Raw genomic sequence first — 21,835 nt, 5'->3', positions numbered from 1 at the left:
AGGTCGGCAACGCCTATTTAAGACAAGTTCAAATGTGTGTGAAATCTAATGGGACTTAACTGCTAAGGTCATAAGTCACTAAGCTTACACACTACTTAATCTAAATTATCCTAAGGACAAACACACACACCCATGCCCGAGGGAGGACTCGAACCTCCGCCGGGACCAGCCGCACAGTCCATGACTACAGCGCCTAGACCGCTAGGCTAATCCCGCGCGGCGCAAGACAAGTGTCAGGCGCAGTTACATCGGTTACTGCTGCTACAATGGCAGTGATTTAAGGGAGTCTGAGTGTGGTGTTATAGTTGGCGCACGAGCAATGGGACTCAGCATCTCCCAGGTAGCGATGAAGTGGGGATTTTCCCGTGCGACCATTTCACGAACGTGCCATGAAAATCAGGAATCCGGTAAAACATCAAATCTCCGACATGGCTGCTGCCGGAAAAAGATCCTGTAAGAAAGACGACTGAAGGGTGTTCAATGTGACAGAAGAGCAACCCTTCCGCAAATTGCTGTAGATGTCAATGCTGAAGCATCAATAAGTGCCAGCGTGCGAACCATTCAATGAAACTTCATCAATATGGGCTTTCGGAGCCGAAGGTCGACTCGTATATACCCTCGATGACTGCACGACACAAAGCTTTCCCCCTCGCCTGGACCCGTCAACACCGACATTGGACTACTGATTACTGGAAACATGTTGCCTCGTTGCACGAGCCTCGTTTCGAATTGTATCGAGCGGATGGACGTGTACGGGAATGGAGACAGCCTCATGAGTCCATGGATGCTGCATGTCAGCAAGGACTTTTCATGCTGTTGGAGGCTCTGTAATGGTGTGGGACATGTGAAGTTAGAGTGATGTGGGACCCCTGATACGTCTAGATACGACTCTGACAGGTGACACGTGCCTAAGCATCCTGTCTGATCACCTGTATCTATTCATGTCCATTGTGCTTTCCGGTGAACTTGGGCAATTACACCAGGTTAATGCGACACCCCACATCTCCAGAATTGCTACAGAGTGGTTCTGGAACACTCTTATGAGTTTATTGAATTACTTCTTGCTCCTGCATATGATGATTAGGACTATGGCATTGCGCTATATGCACAACACTTTCGCTGGCGCCAAACTCCCGAGACATGAACATTATTGAGCATATCTGGGATGCCTTGCAACGTGCTGTTCAGAAGAGATCTCATCCCCCTCGTACTCTTATGGATTTATGGACAGCCCTGCAGGATTCATGGTGTCAGTTCCCTCCAGTACTATTTCAGAAATTAGTCGAATCCATGCCACGTCGTGCTGCGACACTTCTGCGTGCTCGCAGGGGCCCTACGCGATATTAGGCAAGTGTACCAGTCTCTTTGACTCTTCAGTATATCAGTGTGACACGTGTGAAAGAATACGATAACAGAAGTAAAGACATTCCAGTGAACATGGGTCGGCTAACATCTGGTTTGCGACATAATTGCGAATGTGTGGTTACTAACCGTCACTAATTTCAGTACAAAATACTGTCCTGATTAGTACAGATGTACCTCAAATGTAAACACTGGGCTTAAGTCCGCATATAACTGGAGTTAACTTTCACCAATGGCCTATGTTACCTTACGCAACTTTGGGCAGTGTGATACATGCCTGATGAGGCACAGGTACTTTTTTTTTTACCTATATAATGCGTCAATAGGTCCACGATGGATACGTCAACCGAAGCTTATACGTGGGCATCCAAGGTAGCCCAAACTCAATCCTTCGGTTTCTTCTATATGGGGTCACGTCAAAAGTGAAGTGTACATTACTCCACCCCCCCTTGAACCATGGACCTTGCCGTTGGTGGGGAGGCTTGCGTGCCTCAGCGATACAGATAGCCGTACCGTAGGTACAACCACAACGGAGGGGTATCTGTTGAGAGGCCAGACAAACGTGTGGTTCCTGAAGAGGGGCAGCAGCCTTTTCAGTAGTTGCAAGGGCAACAGTCTGGATGATTGACTGATCTGGCCTTGTAACAATAACCAAAACGGCCTTGCTGTGCTGGTACTGCGAACGGCTGAAAGCAAGGGGAAACTACGGCCGTAATTTTTCCCGAGGGCATGCAGCTTTACTGTATGATTAAATGATGATGGCGTCCTCTTGGGTAAAATATTCCGGAGGTAAAATAGTCCCCCATTCGGATCTCCGGGCGGGGACTACTCAAGAGGATGTCGTTATCAGGAGAAAGAAAACTGGCGTTCTACGGATCGGAGCGTGGAATGTCAGGTCCCTTAATCGGGCAGGTAGGTTAGAAAATTTGAAAAGGGAAATGGATAGGTTAAAGTTAGATGTAGTGGGAATTAGTGAAGTTCGGTGGCAGGAGGAACAAGACTTCTGGTCAGGTGATTACAGGGTTATAAACACAAAGTCAAATAGGGGTAATGCAGGAGTAGGTTTAATAATGAATAGGAAAATAGGAACGCGGGTAAGCTACTACAAACAGCTTAGTGAACGCATTATTGTGGCCAAGATAGATACGAAGCCCACACCTACTACAGTAGTACAAGTTTATATGCCAACTAGCTCTGCAGATGACGAAGAAATTGAAGAAATGTATGATGAAATAAAAGAAATTATTCAGATAGTGAAGGGAGACGAAAATTTAATAGTAATGGGTGACTGGAATTCGAGTGTAGGGAAAGGGAGAGAAGGAAACGTAGTAGGTGAATATGGATTGGGGCTAAGAAATGAAAGAGGAAGCCGCCTGGTAGAATTTTGCACAGAGCACAACTTAATCATAGCTAATACTTGGTTTAAGAATCATGATAGAAGGTTGTATACATGGAAGAACCCTGGAGATACTAAAAGGTATCAGATAGATTATATAATGGTAAGACAGAGATTTAGGAACCAGGTTTTAAATTGTAAGACATTTCCAGGGGCAGATGTGGACTCTGACCACAATCTATTGGTTATGACCTGTAGATTAAAACTGAAGAAACTGCAAAAAGGTGGGAATTTAAGGAGATGGGACCTGGATAAACTGAAAGAACCAGAGGTTGTACAGAGTTTCAGGGAGAGCATAAGGGAACAATTGACGGGAATGGGGGAAAGAAATACAGTAGAAGAAGAATGGGTAGCTTTGAGGGATGAAGTAGTGAAGGCAGCAGAGGATCAAGTAGGTAAAAAGACGAGGGCTAGTAGAAATCCTTGGGTAACAGAAGAAATATTGAATTTAATTGATGAAAGGAGAAAATATAAAAATGCAGTAAATGAAGCAGGCAAAAAGGAATACAAACGTCTCAAAAATGAGATCGACAGGAAGTGCAAAATGGCTAAGCAGGGATGGCTAGAGGACAAATGTAAGGATGTAGAGGCTTATCTCACTAGGGGTAAGATAGATACTGCCTACAGGAAAATTAAAGAGACCTTTGGAGATAAGAGAACCACTTGTATGAACATCAAGAGCTCAGATGGAAACCCAGTTCTAAGCAAAGAAGGGAAAGCAGAAAGGTGGAAGGAGTATATAGAGGGTCTATACAAGGGCGATGTACTTGAGGACAATATTATGGAAATGGAAGAGGATGTAGATGAAGATGAAATGGGAGATACGATACTGCGTGAAGAATTTGACAGAGCACTGAAAGACCTGAGTCGAAACAAGGCCCCCGGAGTAGACAACATTCCATTGGAACTACTGACGGCTTTGGGAGAGCCAGCCCTGACGAAACTCTACCATCTGGTAAGCAAGATGTATGAAACAGGCGAAATACCCTCAGACTTCAAGAAGAATATAATAATTCCAATTCCAAAGAAAGCAGGTGTTGACAGATGTGAGAATTACCGGACAATCAGTTTAATAAGCCACAGCTGCAAAATACTAACACGAATTCTTTACAGACGAATGGAAAAACTAGTAGAAGCCGACCTCGGGGAAGATCAGTTTGGATTCCGTAGAAATACTGGAACACGTGAGGCAATACTGACCTTACGACTTATCTTAGAAGAAAGATTAAGGAAAGGCAAACCTACGTTCCTAGCATTTGTAGACTTAGAGAAAGCTTTTGACAATGTTGACTGGAATACTCTCTTTCAAATTCTAAAGGTGGCAGGGGTAAAATACAGGGAGCGAAAGGCTATTTACAATTTGTACAGAAACCAGATGGCGGTTATAAGAGTCGAGGGGCATGAAAGGGAAGCAGTGGTTGGGAAGGGAGTAAGACAGGGTTGTAGCCTCTCCCCGATGTTATTCAATCTGTATATTGAGCAAGCAGTAAAGGAAACAAAAGAAAAATTCGGAGTAGGTATTAAAATCCATGGAGAAGAAATAAAAACTTTGAGGTTCGCCGATGACATTGTAATTCTGTCAGAGACAGCAAAGGACTTGGAAGAGCAGTTGAACGGAATGGACAGTGTCTTGAAAGGAGGGTATAAGATGAACATCAACAAAAGCAAAACGAGGATAATGGAATGTAGTCGAATTAAGTCGGGTGATGTTGAAGGTATTAGATTAGGAAATGAGACACTTAAAGTAGTAAAGGAGTTTTGCTATTTGGGGAGCAAAATAACTGATGATGGACGAAGTAGAGAGGATATAAAATGTAGACTGGCAATGGCAAGGAAAGCGTTTCTGAAGAAGAGAAATTTGTTAACATCGAGTATAGATTTAAGTGTCAGGAAGTCTTTTCTGAAAGTATTTGTATGGAGTGTAGCCATGTATGGAAGTGAAACATGGACGATAAATAGTTTGGACAAGAAGAGAATAGAAGCTTTCGAAATGTGGTGCTACAGAAGAATGCTGAAGATTAGATGGGTAGATCACATAACTAATGAGGAGGTACTGAATAGGATTGGGGAGAAGAGGAGTTTGTGGCACAACTTGACCAGAAGAAGGGATCGGTTGGTAGGACATGTTCTGAGGCATCAAGGGATCACCAATTTAGTATTGGAGGGCAGCGTGGAGGGTAAAAATCGTAGGGGGAGACCAAGAGATGCATACACTAAGCAGATTCAGAAGGATGTAGGTTGCAGTAGGTACTGGGAGATAAAGAAGCTTGCACAGGATAGAGTAGCATGGAGAGCTGCATCAAACCAGTCTCAGGACTGAAGACCACAACAACAACAACATTACTCCAGTTGACACGGCTGTAGAAATGGCGCAGCTGTGTCAAGATCGAGATGATCGTGGGGGTGTTTCAAAGATTTCGCAATTTACTGCAGACGTGAGTGAAGTATTGCCTCCAAATGTGAGGACTACACGTGGAACACATCTCTCCACAGTTTCGAATGTATTGTGATTTGTAAGGTAAATCAGGGTGATATGGTGAACAAAAAATTTGGGCCTCATAGAAGACAATAAATTGTATATTTAAACAAAATACATAAATAACACGGCGAATGCCCTTTGAGTGAAGTGGTGAACTTATTTTCCCTGCTTTTTGCCACATACGTCACACATCGATTCATATTTTGAATAGTCTTCATGCAGCCAACGTTGGCAGCTAATACATGTGATCCAATCCACATCCTTTTTAGTGCAAACTGTACAGTTCGTCATCATCGTCTTGCAATTGGATATCCAGCGACGAGTCGGATTCGGTGTCAGTGGTAGACGCTTTTCGTTTCTTAGGCTGCTTCTTTTTGATAATTCCTTTGGTAGTCTCTTTGGTTACGATTTTTCCTTTGGTTACGGTTTCCCCTCTGGTCCTCTTTTTAGCATTTGCTCTACTCTTCACTGACTCATTTTGTCGTTTTCTGTTTCACAGGTAGTCGATGTTTTCTGGAAAAGTCAAAACCTCAGCTAAAGCTCTGGACTTCTTCCTTGCAGATGCAACTTTATCTAGGATAGGTATCGGCGAAATATGGTCCAATAGTTTGCCAGGGGTTATTTGAGATTGTTCTGTTGCCACTGTCGAGGTCATATCTGTTGCTTCTGATGAAGACTACATGTTTTCCTGTGGATTTTCCGCCCGTTGCGAACAGCCCAGTTGTGGTGAAGCTTGTATGTGTTCTAGTCCCTGATCGTTATCTACGTCTGCAGTTGCTTCTTCCGAGGGATTAGGTATCTCCTGCCAGTGCGAACAACTTGGTCGAGATGAAGTTGGTCTGTTTTCATGTCGTTCGTTGTTAGCCTGATGTTGATCTGAAGCTGATGTTAAAAACGCGTATTCGGGGATGACATCAGGATTAAACAGGATGATTCCTGTGCTTCTGAAACCCGATATTGCCTTCTCTGTCATAGCTGCTTCTACCCATGCCTTTGTAAGCAGTCCTCCGAACATTAGTTTGGAAATTTTTCTATTTGGATTCATTTTAATGTACGAATTGCAAGCATTGTAATCATAGGATTTCAGAGCTTTAAAAAAATGCTCTGTCTAGCGGCTGCAAATACTGTGTGGTGTGGCTGGGTAGACAGGGCAAAATTATGTTTTTTTTTTCTTCTGCAAACACTAATGTATCTACGCTGCTGCAATGAGAGCTAAGTCCATCCAAAATAAGAACGACTGTTCCCTGAGGCTTCCTAGGTGCAAAATGGTTCCTTAGCCACAGAAGAAAAATATCAGTTGTTACGTACGCCGACTTTTGTGACATGAATATCGTGGAACCCGGTGGCATATCGTCCTTGTACTCGGCCTTTTCATTTTTCTCTTCAAAACACAAGCTCGGGGTAAAAACATGCCCTCTCCATTGCGGCAAGCGATTACAGATATGGTTTCACCCTTTTCACCGGATGTTATCGCTGGCACGCTCTTAGACCCCTTTGCAGCCAACACGTAACCTGGTCTATTATTCAGCTGAAGTCCGGACTCACCTACGCTGAATATATTTCCCGGCGTATCAAGGAGGTTTTGCTCTACTAAGATGTTCTGCAGCAATGAAAAATAGTCTGAAACGTTTTTCGTACTTAAACCGCTTGACCGTGCTGGTGAAACTCCATCCGATTTGCGGATTGAGAGTTCCGGATTTCTTTTTAAGAATAAATGTAGCCAGTCCATTTCAGCAATTTCCTTTTCTCGGTTAAATTTGTGATGTTGGTTATATTTCTCAGCTAATTTATATGCCATAGTACGTACTTCGGTCCTTGTCGGTGCAAATCCGAAGTTTTGCAATGTTATGATATGTTTTACCAACTTTTTCTCACACTCTTGTGTTAGTACAGGCAGCCCACCCAAAGGTTTTTTCGTGAAGCACCCGTTTGCTAATTCTCTCTTCAGCGTTGCCCATGGAACGTGAAACTCCTTTGAGGCTTTATTCAGGGTGATTCCATTTTGCACCGCTTTTACGGCATCGTTAAGTTGCTCCTCTGTCCAATCAGCAAGGCTGGATCCTTTTGTCTTTTGTAAAATGTACGCATCTTTGCCTGGAACAATGGCGGTAGTTACAACATTTACTTTTTTAATCACTGACAAACCAAACTGTACTCGCAAATATATATATATATATATATATATATATATATATATATATATATATATACTAATTTTTAAATTAACGATTGTATTGAGACGTCGGATAAAATAGAATATAACTCTCGCATGGGATAGGAAACGCTAACATTTCATGACTTGTCAAAAACCCTGGTTTGGATGTACCTAAATAAAAGCTTTACACTTTACACATAAGAAAAGTCCTTCACCGTATCACCCCTGCCCGTTTCTCCCATTTGCTATGGGTGAAACGGTGAATTTCACGGCAAGAAGTTCAAAACACTAGACGCAACGATTTCTAGGAGTATAAGAAGGCAGAATACAGTATATCAAAAAATACCCCGCGGACTACGCTACCTGAAGTAACAACTACAAATGCATGCAGCATATAAAAATTATTTAGCATCGAAAACAGTTTTGTACAAAGTACTTTCGGTTTTTAAAACGGAGCTGATTTTCAACTCGTGCACACTGCACAGATGATTAGAGACTGTTGGCATGCAGACATACAGACATCTGTTTAACCAGTAAAGAATTAAAGAATTAAAGCAATTCACCATTTCACCCGATTCACCATATCATCCTGACTTACCCTATAAAGTTACACGCTGAAGCAGCGTTGTATTTCTTGTTAACGCAGTCCTTGGATGTAATCTGCGCCCAATTAGATGGGGACTTGACGAAAAATTTACATTTCGAACACATCTGAAGTAACTAGGACGATATTCCACAGTGGCCGCTTCTAGCTCAATGATCACGCGAACGGATCGTTTGCTGGAAGGTTGTTGCTTCCATGACTACACTTTCACCCGTGTCAGCTTCCACTGCTAACTTTTTCATTCTATATATAAATTTTGCACTTGGGAGACTCTGGTGCCCCTCTCAGCCTGGTCGCCCAAGCTGTCATTTGTGTTCCTGGGGCCTTAAACCTGTCCTGTTGGCCAGTTAGATCGTTTCTTATGCCTTCAAAATGTGGTCAAATGTTTCTATAATCTTGAATTCATCTCGATAACTTCGTGGAGGTTGTCAGGTTAAAAAACTCCCCTGTAACTGTATCTTGTTAAACGGGCGCATCCGAACATTTTTTTCTAATTCTCTTATTAAGGTGAAGGCTCCTAAGTAGCAGAAGTCGACACAAAAACGAGCACGGTGCATTTAATTATTCTAAATCAGATCGTGAGAAATAGGGAATCCAATGTAGGTATAGTCAAGAACGACGTCGGACGACATCGGGTCACATAATCTGTCTACATCTGCTAGGGAGCAATACGCGCCCAATGTAAGTGTAGGCTAAGGAGGAAAGTTTCGGCAATATCTGAGTCGGTGTGGAATCACGAATATCATGTTCAGGACAACCAAAGTATTTTCATGGGGTATTTGGATATGAACACGTTTCGACACATCTCTCCCAGAATTTCTTAGCCAACTCTCTTCTTTCTAACGTATCTCTGAGCCCATCCAACGGATTCAGTTCTGTCACAATTTCACATATCTTATTCCTTATGAAGTCTGAGAACATTTATTTTCAGTCTGTTTCACTCGAGCTTATGAAACAGGTTAAGCTTCCGTAGAAACATATAAACACAAAATATTAGGTACCTTTTCAATCTTACAAGAAGTTACAGCAGTAATATCAGAGAACGACGAGAGGTGGCTGTGAGACTTTAAACCCGAATTTGGCTATTCTCTACATAGGCACGAGAACACAGTAGTATAATTAACGTTCACATACTCACCAAAAGTGAGACCTGCAAAGAGTGAGGTCGTGCGCAAATTGGCCAATGGCAAGCAGCGTCCAATCCTCAGGTATCAAACCTCTAACGATAATCACGCTAATTCAGCTGATTCTCACGTCCTGATGGTCAACGAAACAGCACCTGTGAATCAGATAGTTGTCTCTTTTTTCTGACTGTTTCTTCCTTGTGACTATCAAATAAATGTGAACACATGAATGAATCTTCTCACTGACTAATTAAAACCGTGTGTGGAAGAGGGCAGAATACTGTAAGGTGCAAAGGTGATGAACAGAGTTAGATTAACAGTCTGACACAAGGTTATAACTAAAGATAAATACATTAAGCTAGGTTATACTCTACTTTTCTTTAGTTCAAATCTTGGTAGGAAGAAGACTGCACTTTCGACGTCAGTTAGATCGTTATTCGTATAGTCACATGAACTAAATAAACAACGGAGAACCACAAGTTCATTACAGAAACGGTACGTGTTTGCAATACCAATCAATAACGACATTCTAGTCGCTCGTGTTTTATTATGTCTACAACTTTGCTTCCGCCTTTTTGCAATAGACGGGTGTAGAGGCAAGTGGGGCTAGGGTGATTGGTCGTAGGTGTAAAACAATAAGCTTAGGCATCTGTAAACATAATGCCATAAAAATATTAGTCGATTTGTGATTGCATCGTAAGGTTATTCTCGATTAAGTACGTCAACTTACGTAGCCATTTCTCACCATTTGCGGGAGGTTTTAATTTTCTGCTTTAACATGAAGAGATCTGCGGCTGTGGCTCTTAAAATGCTGGGTAAGACTACTGGTGAGAGAACTATTAGTGGAAGACCGTAAAAAGAATGTTTTCAACGCATTTAGAAGGTGATTTTGATGTCGAAGACCGGCATGGCGGTGGAAGCCAGAACGTTTTCGTAGCTACTGAGACAGACTAAGACAATCACAGAACACCATTATCGAAAGCAATTGACGCGTTCGAGCCCAGCACTGAAACACAAACGGCCACAATACAGCGATAGACACGTAAAGGTAATTTTGCAGCGGGTCAGTGCTCGACCCCATGTCGCAAAATCCGTCAAAATATACATGAAACGTTGAAATGAGAAGTCCTATCCCTCCCGCCGTATTCTCCATACGTTGTTCTCCCTGACTACCACCTTTTTCGATCAGTGGCATACAGTCTGGCTGACCAGCACTTGCGATTATATGAACAGGTGCAAAATTGAATCGATTCATGGATCCCCACAAAAGAAGCCCAGTTCTTCCGCCACGGGATTCGTAAGCTATCCGAAAGATTGGAGAATGTAGTGGCCAGCGATGGGCAATACTATGAATCATAATTTTTTTGTGAGTTTTTCATAATAAGGCCCCGAACTTCGAGAAAATACGGCGGAAGCAATGTTGTAGACCTAATAATAATCTACCAGAGTACTATAATAACTGACGGAATCCAACTCAAGCAAACGTCTTCGCTACCATGAGGGCAACGAAGAGGAGAGGTGGGACAGTGCCATCTAAATCCATGTAGTAACAGTTACATTACAAGTCGTATAGCAACAAAAGGAGGAGCTCCATCACGGTAGCGATACGTGTACAATTTTATATCTTGTCCGCGCTGCGTGGCCTAGTGGGGGAAATGACCTGGATTAAAATATAAATTATACTCCCTGTTGCGACTTGTGGCTTTTAATGATGGATGAAATCGCAGCGACGGTTAAAGTAAGGACTAGCGAAGGGAATTGTCTAGGTGAACGTGTGACGTATCTGTGAAAAGCGTAACTTTATAATCACAAGAACAGACAAATACATCAACACAATTTTTTGACTATCTGAGTTAGATATTGAACTGGGATGTTTCCAATATTTCTAATTTTAGTGACCAAAGTAGCAGTCGCAACAGGTGTACAAATATTTAAATACTGTATATTTAGAAACAATCGCTAACCATAAAACTGAGTTTGTGAGAAGCAGAATCGAATTTAGGTTTCAAGTTGTCTGTTCAAAGAAACAACGTCGGGTCATCTGTTCTGCAAAGTTATTAAGGGTTTCGTGGCCACTTGTTGACAAATTTGCCTGTTGCCTTCTGTGTCGGGTTCTTCGGCCGACGTTTGTTTGATGATTATTCCAAGGTTTCGCCAACATGAGCGGCTGGCGTTGCCAAAGTTTCACCCTCCATAGTTAGTGGTGGACTGGAGTCGAGCTTGTGGCCGCAGATCACAACTGGCGCGCCAACGACCATCGGGTTTTCCGCGGTCATTATCGCTGCGGTTCGCCCCTTGCTACCTGCAACGGTCGTTTGCTACTGAACAAGAATCCAGGATCCGTTACCCTTGAGCCTTCCTTCTTTCTTGTTGAAACTAATCCCATGTTTGTGTATTTCCATAGCATCCGTGAGCGAGAGGGTGTGACAGCTCTTCTGTATAGCAAGAACTTCCGTGTCGGTGAATTTTACTAAGTGGTCGGTCACTCACAAGAGTGTGCTCCACAACGGCCGATTTCTCCACCTGTCCCAACCTGCAATGCCGCTTATGTTTGGTGATCCTGGCGTTGATTGGCCGTCTCGTAACTATAACATATGCGGTATATTTCCGGCGTTGCAAGTGGGGTCCTTTTTCTCCTTTGCCGATCTGAGACTCTCTTTGATCTTCTTTGTCGGCTTATAAATAGTCTTTACTCCGTTTTGGCGCAATATACGGCCTGTTCTGTCCTTCATTCTGGGAATGTATGGCAGAAAGGCTGTATCTGACATTTCTTTTTCTGACTTGTCACTTCGCCGTGTGTTTGATTCTGTGAAGCTTGTTATGTAACTGGTGTAGTACCCACTGCTCTTCAGGACGTTTTCCAAATATTGCATCTGGCGTCTGAGGTGCTGCGGCTCACATATTCGTCTTGATCGAGTTACGAGCGTATTAATTCCTCTTTTCTGGTTCGGGTGGTGATTTGACATTTCCTGCATTATTTGGATTTGATCTCTTGCATTGGGCGTGTTTGCAGTTAAATTATTGGCATAAGGTCCGCCTGTTATGCAGAACACTGTTTTTTCCTATGACTTAGACGTGTTTCATCACCTTTGTGCCATCGTCAGTGGTTTTCTTAAATTAAATCTGTGCAATGTGAACGTATTTTAAATGAGAACTCATCTACGAAAATTGGGCGTAAAGACAGTTACTGTTTCTTGTCATTAGCTTAATTTTACATTACACAGTTATGCAGGACCCTCTGTACATTATCACATACTGGTAGCTTGTCATCTGCAACCAAATGAAGTTAATGAGAATTTGGTTGGCCAGTTAATACATCACTTTATATCTAGACGTAATTTCATTGTGGCAAGATATTTCGCCCCCAAATTTGCTATTACTTACGCTTAGCTTCGGCAAATTCTTTTTCATGAGTTATTGAGAACCACACACGAAAGTATACATCTTTTGCAGGCTTTCGTTTGTAAATAACACTTTTCACTTTGCCAAAACATTTGTAAAAATGTTATCGAGTGTCCACTCCCATCTGACGTCCATTTATTCTCATGTGAGTATAGTGCCATATCAGATATTTTGTTGGTTTGTTTACACTCTCTCTCTCTCTCTCTCTCTCTCTCTCTCTCTCTCTCTCTCTCTCTCTCTATATATATATATATATATATATATATATATATATATGATTTTGTGTGTGTGTGTGTGTGTGTGTGTGTGTGTGTGTGTGTGTGTGTGTGTGCGCGCGCGCGCGTGCGCGCGCGTGCTTGTTCAATAGTGTGCATTTGCGTAGAGTAATATTGTTAAGTAGTGGACGTGCGACCGTAGTGCGTCAACACTGTAGTATCACAAATCGCAATGGAGCAACATCACTATATCAGGTGTTCAGGACATAGTTTGGGAAAAAAAGGTCACACGACTGACTCCAGAACAAAAACAACGAAACGTCGACACCTGCCGCGACTTCATTGAGATACAGAAAACTGACAATTATTTTCTGGAAAATATCACCCACGGGCGACAAGACGGTTTTATCAATACGAACCTACCACAAAATAACAGAGTACAGAAATTCACATGAAGAGTCAATGTTTTAACGACGTAACCGACATTTAAGCCAATATAACACGCGTTGTACTCAACTGAGGAGAGACTAAGTAGGGCGCCAAAAGTATTCAAACCATGATATTAATGTTTCTCTATTTTTTTTTATCTAGTCTCGAGATTTAAGGTAAGCACACAATCTTAATGTGTTATTTCTCATATTTGTTTATTTGCGATCAACGGAACAATGGGGAGATGCATGTTGGAGACTACAGGAGACAGAAAAACAAAAAAATGGATCTGACTACAAATTGCAACGGAAGAAACAATTACAACTGTAATAAAAATGAAATAGAAGGGAACGACATATGGAGCTCGACGAATGGATGATAGATGGAGCAAGGAAATTATTTGCTAGATTCTACATGATAAAAAATACCAAGACGATGACTTAACGGAATGGCTATATGGCAACAGTTTCATGCAGAACTAACATGGATGCATATAGCTTACGATAGACATGGACTAGTCACGAGGACTTAGCCAGCGGTGCACGTCGAACAGATAAAAATGCTTTATTAATTTTTATTTTCCATACATGCAATAATAAATTTATACACCTGTCAATAATAATAATTTCATATGCAAGACTCGCAATGCGAAGCCTTCGAGACATCTCTATTCTTGGGTTCAATTAAGTTTTTTCATGTGCAAGTAGTGGTTATATAGCGACAGGCCGGATTCTGGACCAGACCACACACAAGCATTTGTCAATCGTATCACTGCAACCGTATCTACCGAAGTTCGCCTTGCACTTGAGATCCCTGCATCCAGTCGGTTGCACGATTTCCAAAAACTATAGGGCAGCTCAGCCTTGGCGACATAATCTTTAACAGCTGTACGAGAGTTATGTGGTATGCCGTAGGAGCCAATGACGTGGTGATAGTCTTGCAACTGGACGGCACTTCGGCGACTTCGTGTCACTGAGCCAAGGGCAATGACGTACCCAGACAGAAGGTCACCCATCCAAGTAACAACCTGCCAGACATTGCTTAACTTTGGTGATAAGACAGGAACAGGTGTTTCTAACGCGGCATTGCCCTTGCATGTAATACTTGCTATCGCCCGAGTTTTAGTCATCGGTCTTCAAGAGTTAATGAAAGTGGTTTCGTGGTATTCACGAAGAACTTTCATTACCTGTGCCTCGAAAGATGGTCCTACTATCTATGGGTAAGTAGTGCTAGTCTTCCAACTGCTTCGATATTCCCGCTGCTGTTGCCCCACTTCTCACTTTCGGTGGAGCTATGCCGATGAGAGGAAACATTTTGTGTGTACTACCGGCTTATGGGGACACAATGCACCCTGCGTTGTCCAAGACGATGTCAGTCTCCCCGTGGTGTTAATCGAGTTCTGTTCTACCACTGTAACAGCAAAGTGATAAAGATAAGCCATACAAATTCTAAAGGGAAAAAATGTAGTTGTGGAATCTCTGACAGTATGGTTTCTGCAAGTCTGTTCTCATACTGCTGCAAGCAAGCTTCCAGCCGTCACTTTGCTGCATATGGTGTTCGACGTTTATAGCATTGTTTTAGATCTACACCTATATGTCTTCTTCGCAATTCATATTTAATTGCCTGGCACTGCGTTCTTTGAACCACCTTCAAACTGTTTCTCTGTAGTTACACTCTTTAATAGTGCGTGGGAAAATGGACACTTAGATCTTTCTATTCGAGCTTTGATTTCTCTTATTGCGATGATCATTTCTCCCTATTTAAGTCGGCGACAGTAAAATATTTTTACATTCAGAGGAGAAGTTGGCGATTGAAATTTCGTGGAAAGATCTCGCCGCAACGGAAAACGCCTTTGTTTTAATGACTGCCCCCAAACTCGCCTATCATAACCGTTACCACTCCTTCCCCTCCCCCCCCCTTCTTTCGCGATGATACAAAACGAGCCGCTCTTCTTTGGACATTCTTTTCACTTCTCAATATTTCCACCAAATACTCTGTTCTTACGGATCATTGGCACTTTGGAGCCTCGCAGCAAGATCACATCATAACGACACCACAAAATGACACACTTCAATGTAAGCAAGCCAGTCCACTAAAACTGTCGGAAACAGTGCCTACACCTTGCAAAAGAGGGAATAGAAAATTTTGTTCAAAAATGGTTCAAATGGCTCTGAGCACTATGGGACTTAACTTCTGAGGTCATCAGTCCCCTAGAACTACTTAAACCTAACTAACCTAAGGACATCACACACATCCATGCCCGAGGCAGGATTCGAACCTGCGACCGTAGCGGTCGCGCGATTCCAGACTGCAGCGCCTAGAACCGCTCGTCCACTCCGGCCGGCGAAAATTTTGTTTTTTGACTCGTTCATATGGTTGGAAAGATTGGAAAACCACGTTTTGCCAACAAAATTCATGTTGGCTAAACTTTCTGTAGTTAAAAAACAGAAAATTTCTGTCATTTTTCAATTTTTTTTCAAAATATCTCACTTTCTTGTGCTCCTAACGCTTTGGCGTCTATTTCCTTTCTAAAAGAGCACAATATTCTCTACTAATTTAATTGCTACAACTTCGTCCTGCACCCAATACCAAGGGCCTTGCCGCAGAGGTAACACCGGTTCCCGTCAGATCTCGAAAGTTAAGCGCTATGGAGCTGGGCTAGCACTTGGATGGGTGGCCGTCGGGTCTACCGAGCGCTGTTGGCAAGCGGGATTCTCTCATACCTGGTGAGGCCAAGTGAGGAGTAACCTGACTGCTCCGGTTATGAACACTGACAACAGCGGGAGAACTGTGGGCTGACGTAAATGCCCCTTCATATCCGTACCCCGTGACGCCTACCAGCTGAAGATGACACGGAGATCGGTCGGTACCGTTGAGCCTTCAGAATCTTGTTCGGCCGGAGTTTCAATTCCGAATGCGCTTCAATTTGTCCAAATTACATCCATTTTTCAACATTTGTACAAAATGGCAAAAACCAAGTTTTTGAGCACTTTTATTCCAGTTTGTGTTTGTTGTTGTTGTTGTTGTTGTGGTCTTCAGTCCTGAGACTGGTTTGATGCAGCTCTCCATGCTACTCTATCCTGTGCAAGCCTCTTCATCTCCCAGTACCTACTGCAACCTACATCCTTCTGAATCTGCTTAGTGTATTCATCTCTTGGTCTCCCCCTACGATTTTTACCCTCCACGCTGCCCTCCAATACTAAATTGGTGATCCCTTGATGCCTCAGAACATGTCCTACCAACCGATCCCTTCTTCTGGTCAAGTTGTGCCACAAACTCCTCCCCAATCCTATTCAGTACCTCCTCATTAGTTATGTGATCTACCCACCTTATCTTCAGCATTCTTCTGTAGCACCACATTTCGAAAGCTTCTATTCTCTTCTTGTCCAAACTATTTACCGTCCATGTTTCACTTCCATACATGGCTACACTCCATACAAATACTTTCAGAAATGACTTCCTGACACTTAAATCTATATTCGATGTTAACAAATTTCTCTTCTTGAGAAACGCTTTCCTTGCCATTGCCAGCCTACATTTTATATCCTCTCTACTTCAACCATCATCAGTTATTTTGCTCCCCAAATAGCAAAACTCCATTACTACTTTAAGTGTCTCAGTTCCTAATCTAATTCCCTCAGCATCACCCGACTTGATTCGACTACATTCCATTATCCTCGTTTTGCTTTTGTTGATGTTCATCTTATATCCTCCTTTCAAGATACTGTCCATTCCGTTCAACTGTTCTTCCAACTCCTTTGCTGTCTCTGACAGAATTACAATGTCATCGGCAAACCTCAAAGTTTTTATTTCTTCTCCATGGATTTTAATACCTACTCCGAACTTTTCTTTTGTTTCCTTTACTGCTTGCTCAATATACAGATTGAATAGCATCGGGAGAGGCTACAACCCTGTCTCACTCCCTCCCCAACCACTGCTTCCCTTTCATATCCCTCAACTCTTATAACTGCCATCTGGTTTCTGTACAAATTGTAAATAGCCTTTCGCTCCCTGTAGTTTACCCCTGCCACCTTTAGAATTTGAAAGAGAGTATTCCAGTCAACATTGTCAAAAGCTTTCTCTAAATCTACAAATGCTAGAAACGTAGGTTTGCCTTTCCTTAATCTTTCTTCTAAGATAAGTCGTGCGGTCAGTATTGCCTCACGTGTTCCAGTATTTCTACGGAATCCAAACTGATCTTCCCCGAGGTCGGCTTCTACTAGTTTTTCGATTCGTCTGTAAAGAATTCGTGTTAGTATTTTGCAGCTGTGGCTTATTAAACTGATTGTTCGGTAATTCTCACATCTGTCAACACCTGCTTTCTTTGGGATTGGAATTATTATATTCTTCTTGAAGGCTGAGGGTATTTCGCCTGTTTCATACATCTTGCTCACCAGATGGTAGAGTTTGTGTTTATATCGTAGAAATACATTACCTGTTATGTTATACATGGGAAGTGAACATCTCACCTTGCGGGATAGCCAGCATATACGGATCGCTTACTTCATAATCAGTCCCTACTAACACACTCGGCACAAATTGCGTGAAGTCTTTTTGTGGCATATAAGACTAGTTGCGTACAAGTACCGTCCATGTTTTACAGGTGAATGACATCAATAATCATTTGTAAGAAAAAGTTGATCGGAATTTTTATTTACGGAACGACACTGCATTTATTACTTGGTGTGGAACTCTGTTTTCTTTGGCGATTCTCTTCACAGTCTATTGTCGTGATATTTTGATGATATAAATGAAATCGTCTAATGTGGGTTTGCGTTTCAGTTGCGAAAAAATGTAATGAGAGATGAACGTGTGAAAAAGAAAGGAATGGGCACGCTGATCGATTGTACTGTTAAACCTAATTGATCTGCTCACACACGTTTTCTGAAAAGGCTCAGCGAAGTGGCAGTGCATGAAACATGCTACAAAAGAAGTATGTTAACGAGAGAATGATAGCAGTTAGCCTTCGACATCCTAAGGAACCAACAGGCATGTCACGTCGGTCCCAGGAGAAAGGTCAGTTCAGTTTCACAGAGGGATACCTGTATTTCCTCTGTGCAAGAGGAAATCCTGATGACTTGTTAACTACGCAATTAAAAATGCTGCATGCTAAACAAAATGTTGTTTCTAAAAGAAATGAAATTGCATGTGCTACCTTGTTAACTACTCTGGTCCCTTTAATCCCACAAACCTTGTTAACTACGCAATTAAAAATGCTGCATGCTAAACAAAATGTTGTTTCTAAAAGAAATGAAATTGCATGTGCTACCTTCAGTATTAGAACAAGCTAAACGACGTGCAGATGAATTTGGCCAACAAATGGTGGTAGAACAGATTCAAAACGCAAATGACTTGGGAGCTGCAGATGGGTGGAATCAAAGATTTTGCTACAAAAAGCTGTTTCAACGTGTTTCGGGTAGTGGAGAGAAATGAGGGTATCGACCTGCTACAGAAATAGATGAAGGGATGCAAGCTATTTTTGCCTACCTGGAGACCAATACGTAAGAATGTCAGTTTCTTACGGACGATCTATTAGAGCAAATAGCATCGTGACCTCACCCTGATGTCTGAACTGTCAAAGTTCGCCATTTCCAGATATATGGTGGCGATGCGATGATAGCTGAAACAGTTTCACAGGCAGCAGTCGTTTGTTTCAAGAACGTTGAGCTCCAAGCACACAGTGAAAAGTAAAGTGCACAGTAGAAGAAACGCAGATCCTCAGTAGGATGGATTCCGAATCGTCAAAGCAGATGCAAATATCATCTTAGACAGTACCCTCCATGTAATAACTTTTTATGTGATGTAAGAGTCTTTTATGCCAGAATCTGTAAAATTGCTCTTTGACAAAATAATTTTGAAACCCAAGCGTTCTCCCAAAAGGTGGGAGAAAATGTGCGTTTCTCTTGCCCACGTGCCCATAAGTGCTGTGGCCTACGTTCATCTATTATTTCATGCCTCTTGAAAGCAAACTGTGCCTACCCGTACCGGAAGTTTGGCTCAAAACATCATATTCAGATTTTGTCTCGTCTTGGATTTGCAGCGTCTTATACTGAAACTGTCTTATTGGAAGTATCTTCAATCCTTTCAGCTTAACAACAAAAGACAACGAAATGACGCAGCTTGTCAATTTGTGTTTGATAATCAACATTTCAGTAAAACACCGCTGATCCAACTTGTACTTTTCAAATAATGTGAGGTATAACGTGTGTTAAACAGGTTTGTTTGCGTGGCCATCCTCCACAGCAAGCATATAAGTATCTGGTCTAGGGGTAGGGTCTTTGAGTAGTAATCAAAATGTCCTTGGTCCCCGGTTAGAACCACGCTATTGCTTAAATTTTGAATAAAAGTCATCAGCCTTGGCGGCTGAAGCCTTACGGCATAAGAAGTCCCCTCGTTCTGTCAACGGCCTTTTAAAAGGGGGGGGGGGGGGGGGGGGCGGCAGAGGACCGGACAGAGGTCCAGGGCATTGCCCTAGGCGGGAGGAACTGCTCCTAAAAGGTCCAAGAATCAAGAATGATCAACGGCATGAGGATGCAGAAGGCAATGGAAACCACTGCATTAAAGACACACAATGCATAACCACAAGATATGTGGCTAACAATAGTTCAGTTACATATACCGACGACGCAAGAGGATGACGAAGAGAGAGAGAAAATATATGAGGATATTCAACGGGCAATTCAGTACGCAAAAGGAGATGAAAATCTAATAGGATAATTGGACTGCGGGTGTAAGCAAAGTAATAGAGAAAAGGGTTACAGGAGTACACTGGCTTTGTTGTAGAAATGAGGGAGGAGAAAGACTAACTCAGTTCAGCAATAAATTGCAGCTAGTAATAGCAAACAACTCCGTTCAAGAATCACATTAGGAAGACTTCAGAAAGGCCGGGAGGTACGAGAAGATTGCAGTTACACTGCATCACGGTCAGGCAGACATTCCGAATTGTAAGGCGTAACCAGGTACAGATGTACTCAGACCACTTCACTAGTGATGAAGAGTACGCTGAGTTTACGAGACTAGTTGGGAAGAAACAGTCTGCAAAGAAGTGGGATACGGAAGTACTAAGGAATGAAGAGAGACGTCTGAAGTTTTCTGAGGCTATAGACAATGCGCTAACGAACAGCTCAGTAGGGAGTTCAGCTGAAGTGGAATGGACACCTCTCAAAAGAGCAATCACGTAAGTTACAAAGAAAAACATAGGCACAAGGAAGATAACGGCAAAGAAACCCTGGGTAATAGAAGAAATACTTCAATTGATCGACGAAAGAAAGAAGTACAAGCCACTTACGAATGATATGAATAGGAAGTGGAGGGAAGCAAGAAATGATTGTAGGAAGGTTCAAATGGCTCTGAGCACTATGGGACTTAACATCTGAGGTCATCAGTCCCCTAGAACTTAGAACTACTTAAACCTAACTAACCTAAGGACATCACACACATCCATGCCCGAGGCAGGATTCGAACCTGCGACCGTAGCGGTCGCGCGGTTCCAGATAGAAGCGCCTAGAACCGCTCGGCCACACCGGCCGGCATGTAGGAAGGACTGACTCACCGTATAGAAAAGTCAAAACAACCTATGGTGAAATTAAACGCAAGGGCGATAACATTAAGAGTGCAATGAGAATTCTACTATTAAATGCAAAGGAGAGAGAGAGAGAGAGAGAGAGAGAGAGAGAGAGGAGATGTGAAAAAATAACATTGACAAGTGAGAGCCTCTGAGAGGGGGGAGGCATTGTCTGACGACGTGACAGATGAAGAAACAGGCGTCGATAGCGAAGAGACGGGAATCCAGTATTACAATCAGAATTTAAGAGAGCTTTGGAAGAAAGGGATAGATAAAATTCTCTCTGAATTTCTACAGTCACTGGAGGAAGTGGCAAAAAAAAAGATTATTCACGATGGTGTGTAGAGTGTATGAGACTGGCGCTGCACCATCAGACTTTCGGAAAAACATCGTCCACACATTCCCGAAGATGGCAAGAACTGACAAGTGCGAGAATTATCTTACAATCAGCCTAACAGCTCAAGCATGTAAGTTGCTGAAAAGAATAATATACCGAAGAAAGGGAAAGAAAATTGAGGTTCTCTTAAATGACTATCAGTTTGGCTTTAGAAAAGGTAAAGACACCAGAGATGCAGTTCTGATGTTGCGGTTGTCAATGGAAGCAAGATTTGTCAACCTGGAAAAAGCGTTCTACAATGTGGAATGGCACAAGATGTACGAAAAGACGACTAATACACAATGTGTACAAGAACCAACAGGGAACAATATCACGGCAAGACTAAGAACGAAGAGTGGGATTAGAATTCAAGGCGAGAGGATATCAGTGAAGGTGAAGAAGAATTACAGGATCTGTTGAATAGAATTAACAGTCTAATGAATACAGAGTATGGATTGAGATTAAATCAAAGAAACACGAAAGTAATGAGAAGTATCAGAAATGAGAACAGCGTCAACCTAATATCAGAACTGGTGGCCAGATGAAGGTAAGGAATTCTGCTACCTGGGCACCGAAATAATCCAAGATCGACTGAACAAGGAGGACATAAAAAGCAGACTAGCACTGGCAAAAAGGCCATTCCTGGCCAGGAGAAGTCTTGTAGTATCAAACATAGACATTAATTTGAAGCCTAATTTTCTGAGAATGTATGTTTGGAGCACAGCATTG

The 21,835-nt window shown here is 42.3% G+C and overlaps 1 protein-coding gene across 2 annotated transcripts in view; it reads right to left on the bottom strand.

Annotated features, from left to right (window-relative positions):
- The window catches only part of LOC126253247 (uncharacterized protein K02A2.6-like), a 307,108-nt gene that overhangs the window by 98,167 nt on the left and 187,106 nt on the right, over positions 1 to 21,835 (bottom strand). Inside the window, exon 3 of one of the 2 annotated variants that reach the window (XM_049954443.1) lies at positions 9,135 to 9,275. The exons of the other annotated variant lie outside the window; for it this stretch is intronic. The gene's annotated coding sequence lies outside the window, so the exon portion shown is untranslated. The remainder of the gene's footprint in view (positions 1 to 9,134; positions 9,276 to 21,835) is intronic. 2 annotated transcript variants of the gene reach the window in all.

This window comes from Schistocerca nitens, chromosome 4, assembly GCF_023898315.1.
Source record: "Schistocerca nitens isolate TAMUIC-IGC-003100 chromosome 4, iqSchNite1.1, whole genome shotgun sequence".
NCBI classification, from domain to species: domain Eukaryota; kingdom Metazoa; phylum Arthropoda; class Insecta; order Orthoptera; family Acrididae; genus Schistocerca; species Schistocerca nitens.
Note: the sequence above shows the minus strand (reverse complement) of the source record. Positions and strands in the feature narration are given on the sequence as shown.